This window comes from Vipera berus, assembly GCF_964194415.1.
Source record: "Vipera berus genome assembly, chromosome: 4".
In the NCBI taxonomy this organism is placed as follows: Eukaryota; Metazoa; Chordata; class Lepidosauria; order Squamata; family Viperidae; genus Vipera; species Vipera berus.
The window spans coordinates 76,785,452-76,805,144 of NC_138206.1; positions in this window are offsets into that span (position 1 = coordinate 76,785,452).

Consider the following 19,693-nt stretch of genomic DNA (forward strand, 5'->3'; position numbering starts at 1 on the left):
TGGATATAATCAATCCATCTTCTCCACTCCACAATATATCTCTGTTGCGACTGGTCTTTCAAGTACGCTGAGATCTTTGCCATTTCCGCCAGATTGGAAACTTTTAAAGTCCATTCTTCTATAGTCGGCAGTTCTTCCTTCTTCCAATATTGCCCTACTAAAAGTCTCGCTGCCGTAATTAAATTCAACATCAGCTTAGTGTCCACAACAGTAGTATCAGTAATAATGCCCAGTAAAAACAGTTGCGGACAAAACTTTATCCTTTTCTTGAATATCTTTTGCATGTTCCACCAAATTTTAATCCAAAAAGCTTTAACCTTTTTACAGGTCCACCATATATGAAAATACGTTGCATCTTCACCACCACACCTCCAACATTTGGGCTGGCAGTTCAGATACATACTTGCTAATTTTTTAGGATCTAAGTGCCACCTATAAAACATTTTATAAAAGTTCTCTCTTAAGTTTTGAGCCTGCGTGAATTTTACATTTCTCACCCAAATCTTTTCCCAAGTATCCATTGTAATGACTTCTTGAAAATTCTGAGCCCACTTTATCATACAGTCTTTAACAAGTTCTGTCTCTGAATCAATTTCTATCAATGCAAGATATATCCTTTTAATATGTGCTTGACCTTGATCTCTAATTTGCTTTACCAAATTTTCATCAATCGTTGAAAAACCAGTTTTCTGGTCTTCCTTCCACCTGGCCTGTAATTGCCCATACTGAAACCAAGTTTGTACAATCTTTTCTTCTCTTAAAATATTATATGGCTTTAATTGCCATACATTCCTTTCCAAACTTAAAATTTCCTTATATGTAGTCACATTTTTTTTCCGGCTCCAAAGATGGCGGACGTGCTGAGGAGAGCTCCGTGAGCCCCAGCGGTAAGGCGTCCCCCAGGAGCCCCTCAGGGATGTCTTTGAACCCCTGTGTTGGGGTCAGAGGGACAGGCAATTGAAACAGGCAATGTGCCGCCCGTTACTTCCCCGGAGGGGCGCCATGGCATCTCCGGCCCGCTCCCGGGCCGTTGGCGGCCGTTTTTAATCAATGCCGATGTCTCCTCTCTGCCTCAACCGTCTCGGACCATTCTTGGCGGCGGCGGCGTCTCTGAACGGTTTTCATCAGAGGAGATGCCCGCGGATCATCTGGGCAGAGGAGACAGCGGCGGCGACAACGGCGGCGACGTCTCCGAGCCTCTCTCGGACCATTTTCGAGGAGCTTTCAACGGCGGCAGTGGCGGCGGCGGCATGGCATCTCCAGGCAGCGCCCGGGCCGTTCGCGGCCGTTTAACACCTATTCCGGTGCCTTCTCGCTACTCTGAGCCTCCTCGGACCACTCTTGGTGGCGCCGTCATCTCTGAGCTGCTTTTACCGGAGGAGACGCCCACGGTTCATCTGGGCAGAGGAGACGGCGGCGGCAGCTATGGCGTCGTCGTACTTGGGCTGCGCTCGGGCCATTTTTCGGGCCGCTTTCGGCGGCGTCGGTGACGGCGACTGGGGCCTTGCTCGACCTGCTCTGGTGAACAATGATGCCGTTTCCCAACTCCTCACCCCCCCTATTTTGAAGACCTGGGACTCCTGTATCTCTGGGAGGCCACGCTCTGGACGGTCCCCAACCATTAGGGGCCTATGGAGTTGCGGCCGGAACTGTAAGGGCGACTGGACCGCCGAATCCGATGCCAGATGAGAATCTCTCCACCTTGTGACTTCTGCCTGCATATAACCTTTCTTGCCTGCCCTTTCCCCATTGGACGAGATGGGCCTGGGTGCAAGCCACGGTGGCAGAGTGGCTTGGCCTTACACCTGCAGCCCCATAGAGGTGGGAGCTCTATTGGGTATGCTTCACCCAGAGTGAGTTCTGGACTATCCCCGGGAATAGAGTCACAACCCATCGTGAGAGGATGGGGAGTGGCCTGCTTCTGGGGTTCACCCGGCTAAGTGGCAGTGGCTGGGTGATGGTCCAGATGCTCACCTACCCTGACTCGACCCTCCTACTAATCCACCATCTATTGGGACTGCCTTCCCTGAATCCTCCTTGACTCTATGCACCTGCACTACTCCAGCACGGACCTGTTCACCCTCAGGGGTTCCCCCCTCTCCTGGGTGCGACCCGCCTTCGCTACCACCTCCAATTTCGATGAAGGGCCCGACCATTGGGCCTCTGAGAGATGGCCGGGAAGGGTCAGGGGCCTCCAGCATAAATCCAACAAGAGGCTCCTGGTTAACTTTTTAGTAAAAATTTTTGTGGGGTTAGGGAGGGGGGAGGGAGTGGGCTGTGGTTGTTTGACGAAGGGGGGCTGTCGAACAACCGTTGCTCAGGCCAGGCCTGGAATCGATCGCGAAGGGGAGGAGCGGGATTCGGTCACCGCCGAAGCCCGGAAGCGAGCCGAGGGACTACCAATCCCCAGGACGTTGGGGAACGGCAGAAGGTGTGCAAACAGAGGGCCGTATCGACACCGGGAGGGTCATCTCCGCTATCTACAAGTGGTGAGACGCTCCGACCCTCTGTCTCTTCCCCGAGGACCCGGGAGCAGGGATGTGCAGCCTCCTGAGCTCAGGCTGGTCTACCTGAATGCCAGGTCCGTTGCTAATAAGGCTCCCCTTGTCCGAGATCTAGTTGAGGGTGAGCACGCGGACCTGGCCTGCATCACGGAGACTTGGCTGGGCCCAGAGGGCGGTGTTCCTCTGGTTGACCTTTGCCCACCTGGTTTCCGGGTGCTACACCAGCCCAGGCCTCATGGTAGGGGCGGAGGAGTGGCAGTAATTATCAGGGAATCCCTAAGCCCGCGGGAGACCACCGTTCCTCAGATAGTCAGGTGTGAGTCTCTCTTTTTGAGATATGGTCCTGGGGCGCAGTTGGGCCTGCTGCTGACGTACCTTCCTCCTAATCGCACAGCGGCAGCCCTGCCTAAGCTACTCGATGTCCTCTCGGGGTTGGTGGTTGAATTCCCCAAACTTATAGTTCTGGGCGACTTCAATCTACCATCCCTAGGAGGATCGTCTGAGCTAGCTCGGGAGTTCATGGCTTCCATGACGGCCATGGACCTGACGCAAATAATTCTTGGACCAACTCATGAGGGAGGCCACACCCCTGACTTGGTTTTCTTATCTGGACGGTGGCTTGATGATCTTGGTGGGGGCTCTCCAACCGTGATGCCCCTGTCATGGACCGATCATCACCTCCTGCGACTGGACTTCCGCTTTGCCACCCCCCGCCGTGGGTGTACAGAGCCAACCAGGTGGTACCGCCCCAGGTGCTTAATGGACCCTGACAGGTTCCAGGCAGCGCTTGGGAACCCACCTGCACCCCCTGCTCACAACTCGGCAGATGCCTTAGTGGAAGCCTGGGAAAGGGCAGCCACGGAGGCACTTGACTGAGTTGTACCCTTGCGGCCCTTGACCCGGCGCAGATCCCAGCGAGTCTCATGGTTCTCCGCGGAGCTCCGGGAGATGAAGCGTCGGAGACGGGGCCTAGAGAGCCGTTGGAGGTCCAGTCAATCCGAATCCGACCGGTTGCGGCTAAGAACCCACACTAGGTCAGACTTCCGGTGGCGGCGCGGTGCCGAAGATAGCCGTTTCAGGCTGTCCGCTTCACAGCTGAGTTTTTCCACCTAAAACAGCGCCGATCAGCTGTTTAGGTGGATTTGAAGCCCCCTCCTCGGGAGAAGAGGAGGGGGTGAGGCCCCAGGTAGGGGTTGAGTTCTCCGGGGCCGCCTGAGCTGAAAGCTTGGGCGGCTGAAGGATTGAACTCCCCCGTAGCCTGGGTTACTCCCAGCTGTTTAGCGTCTCTGCTCCGGGATTTTTGGAGCGGAGCCAGGCGTTTGCGACCACCCCTGCCAGAAGGAAAGACTATGGAGTAAAAGGAGCAGGCAGAGCGGTACAGGAGGCTCAGGTGAAGAGGACTTTTATTCTTACTCTTTAGCTTGATGGACTTTTTAAACTTAAAGTGAAAGTGCGCAACAAGTGAAAGTGAAGAAAGATGGCGGCTAAATCTTCCTCTAAAGTTCTTCGGAGTGCGGGAACTTCCCCGGTGCAACAGACATCGTTGCAAGCTCTGCTTCCTCCTGCACCTCCTGTGGCATTGACGCTTAAGGATTTACAAGACGCCTTTGCAAGGCAATCCCAGGTAATTTCAGAAATGCTGGATGATAAGGTGGCAAAGTTGGAAGAGAGAATGGAGAAATTGGAGGAGAGGATGGAAGAGAATCTTATCGAGAAGTTTAGTGCAATGAGGGTAGACATCTTGTCTACAGTGGAAAGTGTGGCTGAATGTGTGCAATGTTTGGAAGAAAAAATGGAGGATCTCAGTCAAAAGAACACTATATTAGAAGTAAAGGTACTGGAGAATGAAAATTTAAGGGACAAAATGGACGGAGAATTGAGTCTTGTTCAGTATCATCAGATGCAGTATGCTATAAGAATCAGGGGCTTAAAAGAGAATCCTAAAGAAGACCTAAAGCAGCTGATTTCTGAGGCTTTGGAAGCAGTATTGGGCCAGCCAGCATCTGAAATAGAGGGATGTATGGATAAAGCTTTTCGTGTAAACTCATGGATTGCAAGGCAGAGGAAGCTACCTAGAGATGTGGTGGTCTATTTTACAAAGAGAGCAACTAGAGATGAAGTTATTCAAGCTGCTTATGATACTAAAGTTGTGGTTGCTGAGCAAGAAGTCTTGGTTCTAAAAGAAATTCCTCCAAAGATTTTAAGGAGAAGGAAGGATTTTGCATTCCTCGTACAGGAACTTAAGCAACGTGATATTAAGTTTAGATGGGAGATTCCAGTTGGACTGGTGGTGATGTACGAAGGTAAAAGATACCGTCTGGTTACTGTGACTCAGGCGCGTGATTTTTATAACAATGTTTTAAAAGCAACCCCACTATCACTCCTGGAAGCAGCAAAGGGATCTGGAGAGGGAAAACCTCAAGAGGCTGACGAGGGACAAACAGAGGAGAATGGTGCTGGAGGGGATCAAACTACAGCTTCATTGGTGGCTGCTGGAGAGCAGAGGTTGACGCGCGCCGCTGTAAAACGAGCAAGACAAGTACAAGAGCAAGACCAGCAGAAGTTTATGGAATTCTCAAAGCATACTTATAGTGAAGCTGTGGGAGGAGCGCGGCCCAAAGAAAATATAGGGGCTATTAAAGATGTGCTTCAAAAGCTTCGGGATGCCATGCATGGCGACTAAATTCCTAACCTGGAATGTCAATGGATTAAATTCACCACAGAAGAGAAAGAAAGTTTTTCAATATTTAAAACAATTTAAGATTGATGTTATATGTTTGCAAGAAACGCATATTAGGGTTATGGACCAAAAGTATTTATCAAACTCAAGGTTGGGCACGCAATTTGTTGCTTCTGCGATGAATAAGAAAAATGGAGTGGTTGTCTACGTTAAAAGTACTCTAACAGCGGAATTAATTGAAGCAGATACGCAAGGAAGATATGTTATGATAGATTTGTTGTTAGAAGGTAAAAAAACGCTTTTAGTTGGACTGTATGCTCCTAATCAACAACAAGCGGATTTTTTTAGTTCACTTCATACAAAGCTCACTCAATTGGATTATAAATCGTTCATTTTTATGGGGGACTGGAATGGTGTATTGGATGTACAGATGGACAAGGCGGGTTCTTTTAAGCGTGCTCCGAGTCATGCCAGATTGCCTAAATCTTTTTTTGAAATGAAGGACGACTTGGAATTGAGAGATATCTGGCGTGACATACATCTACGTGAAAAGGATTATACTTTTTTTTCTGACAGACATCAATCTTTTTCTAGGATTGATTTTATTTTGTTGACTAATGATTTTTTTTCTAGGATTAAGAAGGTAAAAATTTGTGCAAGGACTATTTCGGATCATAGTCCAGTTTGGTTAGAGATCAATAAGGACAATAGGGATAGGCGCTCGTGGCGCGTAAATGAGAATTTGTTTAGAAATCAGAGAAATGTGGAAGAATGTAAGCAGCGGATGAAGGATTTTTTTGAAATTAATATGAATAAGGATACCTCTATGGACATGGTTTGGGATGCTAGCAAGGCCTATATGAGAGGGGTGTTGATATATATGAATAATAAATACAGACGTACTTTGGAAGCCAGAAGGAAAGAACTGGAGAATGAAATTAGGGAAAAAGAAAAGGTCTTAATTTTGAATCCATCGGATGTAAAGACTAAGGAAGTTATTAAACTATTAAGAGGACAATTCGATAAATTGATGGCTGATCAAGTGGCAACCAACTTGCGGTTTGCTAGGCATAATACTTTTTGCAATGCTAATAAGCCAGGTAGATGGCTAGCTTATAGACTAAGGAAAAAGCAAAGGGCTTCTAATATAGATAAAATTGAACATAAGGGAAAGGTTGTGTTTCAACAGGATCTTATCAAGGAAGCCTTTGTGGATTTTTATTCTAAATTATATGCTAAGGAAAAGATTAATGAAAAAGACATTGATGTATATTTGGAGAATGCTAGCATCCCGGTTCTTACGCAAGTACAAAAAGAGGAGATTAACCAGTTGATAACAGAAGAAGAAATTCTTATAGCAATTAAGGAATTGAAGTTGGATAAAGCGCCAGGTACGGATGGTTTGACTGCGGTTTACTATAAAAATTTACAAATGGAGTTGATAAAGCCGTTAAAGGAACTGTTTCAGACAATTCAGAGAGGGGGAAAGGTGCCTCCGTCTTGGAGAACTGCTTTTATCTCTTTGATTCCGAAGGAAGATCAAGATGCTACTCAAGTTAAAAATTATAGACCGATATCACTTCTAAATACAGATTATAAAATATTTGCTAAGGTGTTGGCTAATAGACTGATGAGGGTTCTGCAACAGGTGATTCATGGGGATCAAACTGGGTTTATTAGTGGTAGGCAAATGAAAAATAATGTGAGGCATATAGTTGATGTGTTAGAGTTTTTGGAAAGGAACAACCAGATCCCTGTGGCGCTAATTTTCTTAGATGCTGAAAAAGCTTTTGATCAATTGAATTGGCAATTTTTGATGAAAGTTTTAGATAAAATGAATTTTGGGGATAAATTTTTGCAACCAATTAGGGCATTATATAAAAAAAGAAACTGCCTGAATAATAGTTAACAATAGTTTGACTGAAGCATGTAATATTGAGAAGGGCACAAGACAAGGGTGTCCGTTATCACCTTTATTATTTGTTTTAACATTGGAGATATTATTGATAAAAATTCGGAACTCGGAAAAAATTAAGGGTATTCAAATTAGAGATCAGGATTATAGATTGAGGGCGTTCGCAGACGATCTGGTTGTTACAGTGACTCAGCCAGAAAATTCTGTTGTGGACCTGATGGAGATAATAATGCAATATGGGAGGGTTTCTGGATTTAAAGTTAATGCACAAAAAACTAAAATTCTGGCCAAAAATATGACAGTATCGCAAAAGGCTCTTTTAGAAGGATTAACTGGATTTGAGATTGCTAAAAGGGTCAAATATTTGGGGGTGTTTTTGTCACCCTCTAATACAAAGTTATATAAAAATAACTATGAAAAACTATGGGGTAAAATTCAAAAAGAAATGGAGAGTTGGGAAAAATTGCAATTGTCTTTGTTGGGAAGAATCGCAGCAGTGAAAATGAATGTCCTGCCTAAATTTTTATTTTTATTTCAAATGATACCGGTTCTTAAGAAAGATTCTAATTTGGAAGAATGGCAACGGGGTATCAATAAATTTGTTTGGGCAGGGAAAAGGCCACGAGTTAAACTTAAGCTTATGCAGGATACTCGTGAAAGAGGTGGTCTTAAAATGCCCAATCTTAAATTATATTATGAAGCTGCTGCGTTAGCAGGGATAAGTGATTGGATTAATTTGACACAAGAGAGATTATTAAATCTTGAGGGCCACGACTTGTTATTTGGCTGGCATGCGTATTTGTTGTATGATAAGAAGGTAGATAATGTGTTTAAAGTGCATATTTTAAGACAGGCATTGTTGAGAGTTTGGAAGAAGTATAGATACAAGTTAGACTGTAAGATACCATTGTGGGCAATTCCAAAACACGCAATAGAAAACATAAATGTTGGTTTCAAACATGACGTGACTACGTATAAGGAGATTTTAAGCTTGGAAAGAAGTGTATGGTGTTTAAAATCATATAATTTCTTGCGAGATGAGAAGATTGTTCAAACCTGGTTTCAATATACTCAATTACGGGCCAGGTGGAAAGAAGATCAGAAAACTGGTTTTGCAATGACTGATGAAAATTTGATAAAGCAAATTAGAAATCAGGGTCCAGCACATATCAAACATATCAATCTATCTATCTTGCATTGATAGAAATTGATTCAGAAACAGAATTGGTTAAAGACTGTATGATAAAATGGGCCCAGAACATCCAAGAAGTTATTACAATGGATACGTGGGAAAAGATCTGGGTGAGGAACGTAAAATTTACACAAGCTCAAAACTTAAGAGAGAACTTTTATAAAATGTTTTATAGATGGCATTTAGATCCTAAAAAGCTTGCAAGTATGTATCCGAGCTATCAGCCAAAATGCTGGAGGTGTGGTGGTGAAGATGCAACATATTTTCACATATGGTGGACTTGTAAAAAGGTCAAGGCTTTTTGGATAAAAATTTGGTGGAATATGCAGAAGATCTTCAAGCAAAAGATAAAGTTTTGTCCGCAATTTTTTTTGTTGGGTATAATTACAGGTGCTACTGTTGTGGACACTAAGTTGATGTTAAATTTAGTTACAGCAGCAAGACTTTTAATAGGTCAGTATTGGAAGAAGGAGGAGCTGCCGACTATAGAAGAATGGACTTTAAAGGTTTCTGACCTGGCAGAAATGGCAAAGATTTCGGCTTACTTGAAAGATCATTCGCAAGAACGTTATATTATGGAGTGGGAAAAATGGATTGAATATATTCAGAAGAAATATGGGACTAAAAAGTTTCACTTAGCATTTGAATAAGTCTTCCTTTCTTTTTTTTTCTCTTTCTTTTTTCTTTCTTTTTATATGTAATATTAATATTGCTTGTAGTTATTTTATATGAGCTAGAGAGTGATAGATTTAAGAATTTATTGTTGGTAGCATATGGATGTTTATGATTGTTCTTTGTTTTTATACCCTGTACTTAGCTCTGGGAAGTCGGGGGGAGGGGGGAAAGGGGGGGAGGGGTAGGGAGGGATAGGTTGGGGAGGGGGAGGGGGGATTGTTAAAGATAAAATGTATTTTAAAACTTTTCAATAAAAAAAAAAAGAACCCACACTAGGTCTTATCTCGCAGTGATAAGGGCGGCGAGAGCCAATTACTTCTCCGCCCTCATCGCGTCCGCAGATAATCACCCGGCCGCCCTGTTTAGAGTGACCCGCTCCCTTCTCAATCAGGAGGTGAGGGAGGAGCCCTTACAGGGTCGAGCTGAGGAATTTGGTCAATATCTGTTGGATAAAATCGCTCGGATTCGAACCGGCCTGGACTCCAACTGGGCAGAGTCTGACGAGCAGGACACGTGCGGTCTTGTCAACGTCATCTGGGAAGAGTTTGATCCTGTGACTCCGAAGGAAGTGGACAGGATTATGAGGAGGTTGAGCTCCTCCACATGCCTATTGGACCCGTGCCCTTCCTGGCTGGTTTATGCAGCTCGGGAAGGGACACGAGGCTGGTTCCAAGCGGTCATATCTGCTTCCTTGAGTGAGGGTCACTTCCCCGCCTCCTTGAAGGGGGCGGTGGTGAGACCTCTCCTCAAGAAGCCCACCTTGGACCCAGCTACACTGAATAACTTTCGTCCGGTCTCCAACCTTCGCTTTCTTGCAAAGGTTGTTGAGAGTGTGGTGGCGCATCAGCTTCCTCAGGTCCTGGATGAAGCGGATTATCTAGACCCGTACCAATCGGGTTTCAGGCCCGGCTACAGCATGGAGACGGCATTGGTCGCTCTGGTGAATGATCTCTGGAGGGCCCGGGACAGGGGATATTCCTCTATCCTAGTCTTATTAGACCTCTCGGCGGCTTTCGATACCATCGACCATGGTATCCTGCTGCGGCGCCTCAGGGGTCTGGGAGTGGGAGGCACAGTTCTTCAGTGGTTCTCCTCCTTTCTCCTGGGACGCTCGCAGTCGGTGTTGGCAGGGGGACAAAGGTCGACCCCAAGGTCTCTCATTTGTGGAGTTCCTCAGGGGTCGGTCCTCTCGCCTCTCCTGTTCAACATCTACATGAAACCGCTGGGTGAGATCATTCGTGGTTTTGGAGTAGGTTACCATCAGTATGCTGATGACACCCAGCTTTTCATCTCGACTCCAAACCACATCAGTGATGCCCTCGACGTGATGTCCCGTTGCCTGGAAGCGGTCCGGGAATGGATGGGGAGGAACAGGCTTCAACTCAACCCGGACAAGACTGAATGGCTGTACATACCGGCATGCCAGGATATTCAGAGTATTCCATCCCTTAATATTGGGGGTGAGTTATTGCCCCCATAGATAGGGCCCGCAACCTGGGTGTCCTCCTAGATTCACAGCTCTCCTTAGAAGATCACATAGGAGCTGTGACCAGGGGGGCTTTCACTCGGGTTCGCCTGGTGCGCCAGCTACGACCCTATCTGGACCTGGATGCCTTACGTACAGTCACCCATGCACTTGTGACCTCTTGTCTTGACTACTGCAACGCTCTTTACATGGGGCTGCCCTTGAGAACCACTCGGAAGCTTCAGCTGGTACAGAGTGCAGCTGCACGAACACTTTTGGGGGCTTCCCGATACTCCCATATTACACCTCTCCTCCGTGAGCTGCACTGGCTTCCAGTTGCCTTCCGAGTGAAATTCAAGGTGCTAGTGATGACATACAAAGCCCTACATGGCATGGGTCCGGATTACCTACGGGAGCACCTACTGCCAGCGTCAACACCCCTCCGTCCTGTGCGCTCCCACAGAGAGGGCCTCCTCAGGGTGCCACCGGTCAGAGAATGCCGGCTGGTGGCCCCCAGGGGGAGAGCTTTCTCGGTGGGTGCGCCAACCCTTTGGAACTGCTTGCCAACCGAAATCCGGATGGCCCCCGACCTTCGCACCTTCCGGCGTGACTTAAAGACCTACCTATTGCAGCAAGCCGGCCTGGCCTGATAGATTTTGGGGTTTCATTTGTTTTACTATTACTTTACTGTATACTTACCTTGCCCTGTACACTGCCCCGAGTCCTTCGGGAGAAGGGTGGTATATAAAACAAAATAAATAAATAAATAAATAAATAAATCATGTTTAAACCCAACACTTATATTTTCTATTGCGTGTTTCGGTATTGCCCATATAGGTATCTTATAATTTAACTTATGTCTATGCTTTTTCCAAACTCGCAACAGAGCATGCCTTAAAATATGTGTTCTGTACCAGCCTGCTACCGGCCTTGCAGAAAAGGCAACCCCTTTATAAACGGCAAGAGGCTGGAATACGTCTGCCAAATTTATTACAAAAACAAACAAAACACATACCAAGATACAGGAGCTTTGAAACACTATCGGAGCGGTTGCTTTCAGCAAACCAGCCCTCCCCAAACATTCCCTTTATAAAGAGTTCAGGGCGTGGCCTCTCTTTGCCTCCTTCCGAGAAGCCCCACAGCCTTCCTCTGCTTGCTCCTACTTGACTGCCTCCTGCGTCGGGCGTCCTTGAACAGGGCCAGCTGTGGGTCATCTTCATCCACAGTGTCAGGCTCACACAGCTGGGTCTCCACCAGGTAGGAGGGGCCTGGCTGGGGGCTCTGCGGAGCCTCAAAGCCATCATCAGCAAGTTCTTCAACACCCCCCTCCTCCCCCTCATCTGAGTCATCCGACCCAACTGCCGAACCCACAGGCTGACCCTGAATCACAACAATATGTACCTTGAACACATTATCCACCTTGTTATCATACAATAAATATGCATGCCAACCAAATAACAAATCATGCCCTTCATGATTTAGTAATCTCACTTGTGTTAAATTAAACCAATCACTTATCGCTGACAAAGCAGCAGCTTCATAATATAATTTAAAATTAGGCATTTTAAGACCACCTCTCTCACGCGTATCCTGCATAATCTTAAATTTAACTCGTGGCCTTTTCCCTGCCCAAACAAATTTATTAATACCTTTTTGCCATTCCTCCAAGTTTGAATCCTTTTTAAGTATAGGTATCATTTGAAATAAAAATAAAAATTTTGGCAAAACATTCATTTTCACAGCTGCAATTCTTCCCAATAAAGATAATTGTAGTTTTTTCCAGCTATCCAATTCTTTTTGAACTTTTCCCCACAGCTTTTCATAATTATTTTTATATAACTTTACATTTGAGGGTGACAAATATATCCCCAAATATTTAACCCTTTTAACTATTTCAAATCCCGTTAGCTCTTCCAAAACACCCTTTTGTAATACTGTCATATTCTTAGACAACATTTTAGTTTTTTGTATGTTAACCTTAAATCCACAAACTTTCCCATATTGCATTATTATCTCCATCAGTTCTACAACTGAGTCCTCAGGCTGAGTCACTGTAACAACCAGATCGTCTGCAAACGCCCTCAATCTATAATCCTGATCTCTAATTTGAATTCCCTTAATTTTATCCGAACCCCGTATTTTAATCAATAATATCTCCAATGTTAAAACAAATAATAAGGGTGACAACAGGCACCCCTGCCTTGTACCCTTTTCAATGTTACATACTTCTGTCAAACTATTATTAACTATTATGCGGGCTGTTTGCTTTTGATATAATGCCCTAATTGGTTGTAGAAATTTATCCCCAAATTTCATTTTATCCAATACTTTCAGCAAAAATTGCCAATCCAATTGATCAAAGGCTTTTTCTGCATCCAAGAAGATCAACGCTGCAGGGATCTGGTTGTTTCTTTCCAAAAATTCCAACAAATTAACTATATGCCTCACATTGTTCTTCATTTGTCTACCACTTATACCAGTTTGATCACCATGAATTACTTGTTGCAATACCCTCATTAATCTGTTAGCTAAAACCTTAGCAAATATCTTGTAGTCCGTGTTCAAAAGTGATATTGGCCTATAATTTTTTGCTTGGGTGACATCCTGGTCTTCCTTCGGAATCAAAGAAATAAAGGCAGTTTTCCAAGACGGAGGCACCCCTCCTCCCATTTGAATTGTCTGAAACAATTCCCTTCATGGCTTTACCATCTCTAAATGTAAATTTTTGTAATACACAGCAGTCAATCCATCCGTACCTGGCGCTTTACCCACTTTCAATTGTTTAATTGCTGAAAAAATTTCTTCCTCAGTTATCAATTGGTTCATCTCTTCCTTTTGTTCTTGTGTGAGAACAGGAATATCAGCCTTCATCAAATAATCATCAATATCTGCCTCACTAATCTTATCTCTAGCGTACAACTTAGAGTAAAAATCAACAAAAGTCTTTTTGATAAGACTCTGCTGGTATACTACCTTACCCTTATGTTCTATTCTATCTATATTAGAAGCCCTTTGCTTCTTCCTTAACAAATAAGCTAACCATCTACCTGGTTTATTGGCATTGCAAAAAATATTATGTCTAACATACCGTAAGTTAGTTGCCACTTGATCAGCCATCAACTTATCAAACTGTCCCCTTAATAAATTAATTACCTCTTTAATCTTCACATCCGATGGATTCAAAATTAGGGCCTTTTCTTTTTCCCTAATTTCATTCTCTAATTCTTTCCTCCTAAATTCCAAATTGCGTCTGTATTTATTATTCAAATATATTAATACACCTCTCATATAAGCTTTACTAGCATCCCAGACCATTTCAATAGAAGTACCTTTATGCATATTAATTTTTAAAAAAATCCTTCATCTGTTTTTTACACTCTTCCACATTTTCCTGATTTCTGAACAAATTCTCATTTAAACGCCAGGAGCGCCTATCCCTATTATCTTTTTCTATCTCTAACCAGACTGGACTATGATCAGACATAGTTCTTGGACAAATCTTAATCTTCTTAATCCTAGAAAAGAAATCATTAGTAATTAATATAAAGTCAATCCTAGAAAAAGATTGATGTCTATCAGAAAAAAAAGTATAATCCTTTTCTTGCAAATTTCTTTCTCTCCAAATATCTCGCAATTCCAAATTGTCCTTCATTTCAAAAAAAGATTTAGGCAGTTTAGCATGACTTGGAGTACTTTTAAAATAACCCCCTTTGTCCATTTGTACATCCAAAACGCCGTTCCAGTCCCCCATAAAAATACAAGATTTATAATCCCACTGAGTAATCTTGCTGTGTAATAAACTATAAAAATCTGCTTGTTGTTGATTAGGAGCATATAATCCAACCAAAAGCGTTTTCTTGCCTTCTATTAACAGTTCAATTATAACATATCTTCCTTGTTTATCTGCTTCAATTAGCGCCGCTGTCAAGGTATTCTTAACATAAACAACCACTCCATTTTTCTTATCCGTTGCGGAAGCAATAAATTGTGTACCCAGTCTTGAGTTTAACAAATACTTTTGATCCGTAGCTCTAATATGTGTTTCTTGTAAACAAATAACATCATTCTTAAATTGTTTTAAATATTGAAAAACTTTCTTTCTCTTCTGTGGTGAATTTAAGCCATTAACATTCCAGGTTAGAAACTTTGTCGCCATCTTTCGCGACCTGAAGCTTTTGGAGCGCTTCTTCCAAAATCACCTGCACTCTCTTAGGTCGCGCTCCTCCCACAGCTTCACTATAAGTAAGTTTTGGAAGTGCCATCATGACTTTCTGCTGTTCTTGTTCTTGCTCTCGTCTCATTCGTCTCGAAGCAGCACGTGTCATCCTCTGGTCTCTAACCTCCTCCGATGATACTGAAATTTGATCCACTCCTGTAGCTTTCTCTTTCATCTGCGTTGTTCCTTCAGCACCTTGTAAATTCTCACTGCGTGCTTGGGACTCTCTCTCACCATTCTTGTTTGTAGATTCCAAAAGTGGTATGGGGACTGCTTTTAAAACATTACTATAAAAATCACGTGCCTGCAACACTGTAATAAGACGATGCTCGTGCCTTCATGCATCACCACCATACCCACTGGTATCTCCCATCTGAACTTAATATCACGTCGTCTTAATTCTTGTGCCAAAAAGGCAAATTCCTTCCTTCTCCTTAGGATTCTTGGAGGGATCTCTTTTAAAATCAAAACTTCTTGTTCAGCAATTGCAAATTTATTATTGTAAAAGGCTTGAATAACCTCATTTCTAATTGCTCTCTTTGTAAAATAAACCACCACATCTCTGGGTAATTTCCTTTGTCTTGCAATCCACGAGTTAACACGGAAAATTTTGTCTATATCCTCCATAATTGCATCTGCTGATCGCCCCAAAACACCTTCTAAAGCCTCAGAAACTATTTTTTTCAAATTTTCTTTAGGATCCTGTTTTAAGCCTCTGATTCTCACAGCGAACTCCATCTCGTGGTACTGTACCAAGGTCAAATCGTCGTCAATTTTATCCACCACATTTTCAGTCTCTGTCATTTTTGCATCTAATCTGATATTATTTTGGCTGAGATTTCTTGCCTGGATTACTGTAACACTCTCTACATGGGGATGCTTTTGAAGTGCACCCGGAGGCTTCAGCTGGTGCAAAATGCGGCCACGTGGGTACTTATGGGAGTTCCTCAATACTCCCATGTTACTCCACTCCTGTGTGAGCTTCATTGGCTTCCGGTTGTCCTCCGGGTGCAATTCCAGGTGCTAGTAATTACCTTTAAAGCCCTACATGGCTTAGGTTCAGGGTATTTGCGAGACCACCTACTGCCATTGTCAACCTCCCATTGCCTGGTTCGCTCCCATAGAGTTGGCCTCCTCAGAGTTCTGTAGGTTAAGCAATGCTGGCTGGTGACCCCCAGGGGGAGAGCCTTCTCTGTGGGCGTGCTGACCCTCTAGAATGAGTTGCCTCCAGAGCTGCGGATGGCCCCCAACCTTCAGTCCTTTCGCCATGACCTGAAGACATGGATGTCTCAACAATCGGGCCTGGACTGACTGTGATTTTAAATTTGGTTTTATGGGGTTAAATTACTATGTATTGAACATATCTACTGTTTAATTCTTTTTTAAATTTTGTATTTTCATGTTCTTTTTTAGTTTTTATTGTTGTGATCCGCCCTGAGTCCTTAGGGAGAAGGGCGGCATATAAATATAATAAATCAATCAAATCAATCAATCAATCTTTCCTAATCTTTAGTATTTTCATCCAGATATCATTATTTAATAGTAACAGGTAACAAATAGTCCTAGCTAAACAGCATTGGATCAGTTAGACAGATAGGGACACATTTAATGGAGGTATGTCACACATAGAAGCAAACACAATACTCAAAGAAAGAAGCAGCATACAACTAACAAACCCCTTCTTCCCAATCCAACCCAACCAGAAGCAGCCCCATTAAAACTGAGCAATTGATTTCTCCCCTTAGATGGAAACAAACAGACCCATAACCTCCCCCCTCAAAGAAAACATGCAGACACCAAGCAAAGAAACAATTTCAAATATCCCTAAAAGTCACTTCAAATATCCCTAAAAAAGGCACATCAACAAACACACCAGAGATAAACAGAGAAGCACCCCAGACTTCAGCCTCCCAAAAGGAAGGCGAGTGTTGGTAATAGGAGATTCTATCCTCAAAGGAACGGAAATATCTATCTGCAGACCAGAGATACAATCCAGAGAGGTATGTTATCTCCCTGGAGCAAAAATCAAAGATGTGGCTGAGAACCTAACCAAAATAATTAGGCCTATGGATTACTACCCTTTTCTTTCTTTCTCTTGGGACAAATGAGACAACTAAGAACCTGAATACAACACTGAGAGATTACAAACAACTAGGCAATAAAGTTAAGAAGCTAGGAACACAAGTAGTGCTCTCTTCAGTACTCCCAATGAAAGGCAAACACCCATTGAGGGAAAAAAGAATTTTAGAAATAAACCATTGGCTGAAGGGTTGGTGTTGCCAAGAAAACATTGGTTTCCTGGATCTTGGACTGCATTTCCTACCTGAAGGACTCTTGGCAAGGGATGGGCTGCACCTCATGAAAACAGGAAAAAATGTACTCAGAAAAAGAGTGACCCAACTCATTAGGAGGAATTTAAACTAAAATTGAGGGGAAGGGCCATCAATCTTTAGAATCTCTAGCCCAAAACCAATCATAAATCCCAAGAAAACAATTGCAACAATGAGGTAGGCAGTGATGAGAAAAAACAACAACCCTCAAACAACAATTGGGAGATGCAGGAACCATAACCAAGACAGGCATAAAAGTCTTAAATGCTTTGACAAATGGCCAAAGCTTGGGGAACAAACAGGGTGAACTAGAAGCAATAGTACACGAGGGAAGCAATAGTACACGAGGGAGGGTATGACATAGTTGGCATTACAGAAACCTGGTGAGACGAAACCCATGAATGGAATGGACTGATGTATGAATGGATACAAACTGTTAAAAAGAAACAGGTCTACAAAAAGTGGAGGGGGAGTTGCACTATATGTAAGAGAACACTACATATCTACAGAAATGCACATGACCAAAGACAAAATCTCTCCAGAATGTATATAAGGTAAAGGTGCTAGTCGTTTCCAACTCTAGGGCCCGGTGCTCATTTCCGTTTCAAAGCCGAAGAGCCAGTGTTTGTCCGAGGATGTCTCCGTGGTCATGTGGCCGGCATGACTAGATGCCAAAGGCGCACAGAACACTGTTACTTTCCCAACGTAGTGGTCCCTATTTTTCTACTTGCATTTTACTTGCTTTTGAACTGCTAGGTTGGCAGAAGCTGGGACAAGTAACAGGCACTCACTCTGTTACATGGCACTCGGGATTCGACCTGCCAAACTGCCGATCTTCTGATCGAGAAGCTCAGCGTCCTAACCCACTGAGCCTTAGAATGTATATACATCAATATAAAAGAGAAAAAAAGTGACTTGTCATAGGTGTATATTACAGGCCACCCAACCAATCAGAAGAAATAGATGAACTCTTTGCTAACCAGTTAACAAATGTATGTAGGAAGCATACCACAGTCATAATGGGAGACTTCAACTATCCAGATATCAACTGGGAGACAGACTCTGCAGCAAATGGGAGATCAACAGATTCCTAACCAACCTAGCCAACAACTTTGTCACCGAATAGGTGGAGCAGGGAACTAGAAATAAAGCTATACTGGACTTAATTCTTACTAATAGAGAAGAAGTGATAGAGGGAGTTGAAGTTACTGGAACCTTGGGTGAAAGTGACCATGTTATACTGGAATTTAATATAATGCAAACACTAGCAGTAGAAAACAACCCAACCAGTGTCTTAAACTTCAAAAGAGCTGACTAACAAACTCAGAGAGAACATAAGAAAGATCCCATGGATGAAAATCCTAAAGGGGAAAACAACCAAGAAGCATGGGAAACTCTCAAAAATGTGATCATAAAAGCCCATACCAGCACAATACCACTGAAAAAGAAAAACAAGAAATTCAAGAATAAACCAACATGGCTGCACAAAGATCTCTCTGACAAACTGAAAGACAAAAAGGACAAATACAAAAAATGGAAAGAGGGGCACATAACTAAGGCCGATTATCAGGAGACAGCCAGAACATGCAAAGATGAAGTCAGGAAAGCAAAGGCTCGGAATGAACAAAGACTTGCAACAGAAATCAAGGATAATAAAAAAAAGTTTCTTTCAACATATTAACAGCAAGAAAAAAGTAAAGGTAACTATAAGTTCACTAAATAGAGAAGATGGTAAGGAAATAACAGGCAACAGGGAGAAAGCAGAGCTGCTTAACTCATACTTTGCATCAGCATTCACACAAAAAGAAACTATAGCCCAACATACCAAGAAAACCACTGCAAAAGATATACTAGAAACAAAAATTAAAATAAGCAAGAAAATGGTAAAAGAACATCTATCTGACCTTGACAAATATAAATCACCAGGACCTGACAGATACATCCCAGAATTCTGAAGGAGCTGGCAGATGTTATCTCAGAACCATTGCACCAAGTCTTTCAAAAATTCTGGAGCACTGGAGAAGTACCTGAGGATTGGAAAAGGGCTTATGTGGTTCCCATCTTCAAGAAAGGGGGGGGGGAAATGGACCCAGGAAACAGACCAATCAGTTTAACAGCAATACCTGGGAAGATCCTAGAAAAGATAATAAAAAAACAGATCTATGTAAAACTAGAAGCAAAGTTATAACTAGTGGCCAGCATGGGTTTGTTAAAAACAGATCATGCCAAACCAATCTTATTTCATTCTTTGATAAAGTGACTAAACTAGCAAACCAGCAAAATGCAGTGGATGTAATATCCTTTGATTTCAGTAAGGCATTTGATAAAGTAGACCACAACCTACTCATTGGTAAGCTAGAAAAAGATGGAACAGATTGATCTGTAGCTGGCTGGCAAACCTACTGGACGAGTAGTCCTCAATGGCACTACATCCACATTTAGAGAAGTAAGCAGTGGGGTACCAGAAGATTCTGTCGTAGGCCCAGTACTCTTCAATATCTTCATCAATGACTTAGATGAGGGAATTGAAGGGGAACTCATCAAATTTTCAGATGACACTAACTAAACTGTTAGGAGTAGCCAGCACCACAGAAGACTAACTCAGGATCCAAAAAGATCTTGACAAAGTTGAACAATGGGCCCTATCCAACCAAATGAGTTTCAGTGTGGAAAAAAGCAAAGTTTTACATTTAGGCAGGAAAAAATCAATGGTACA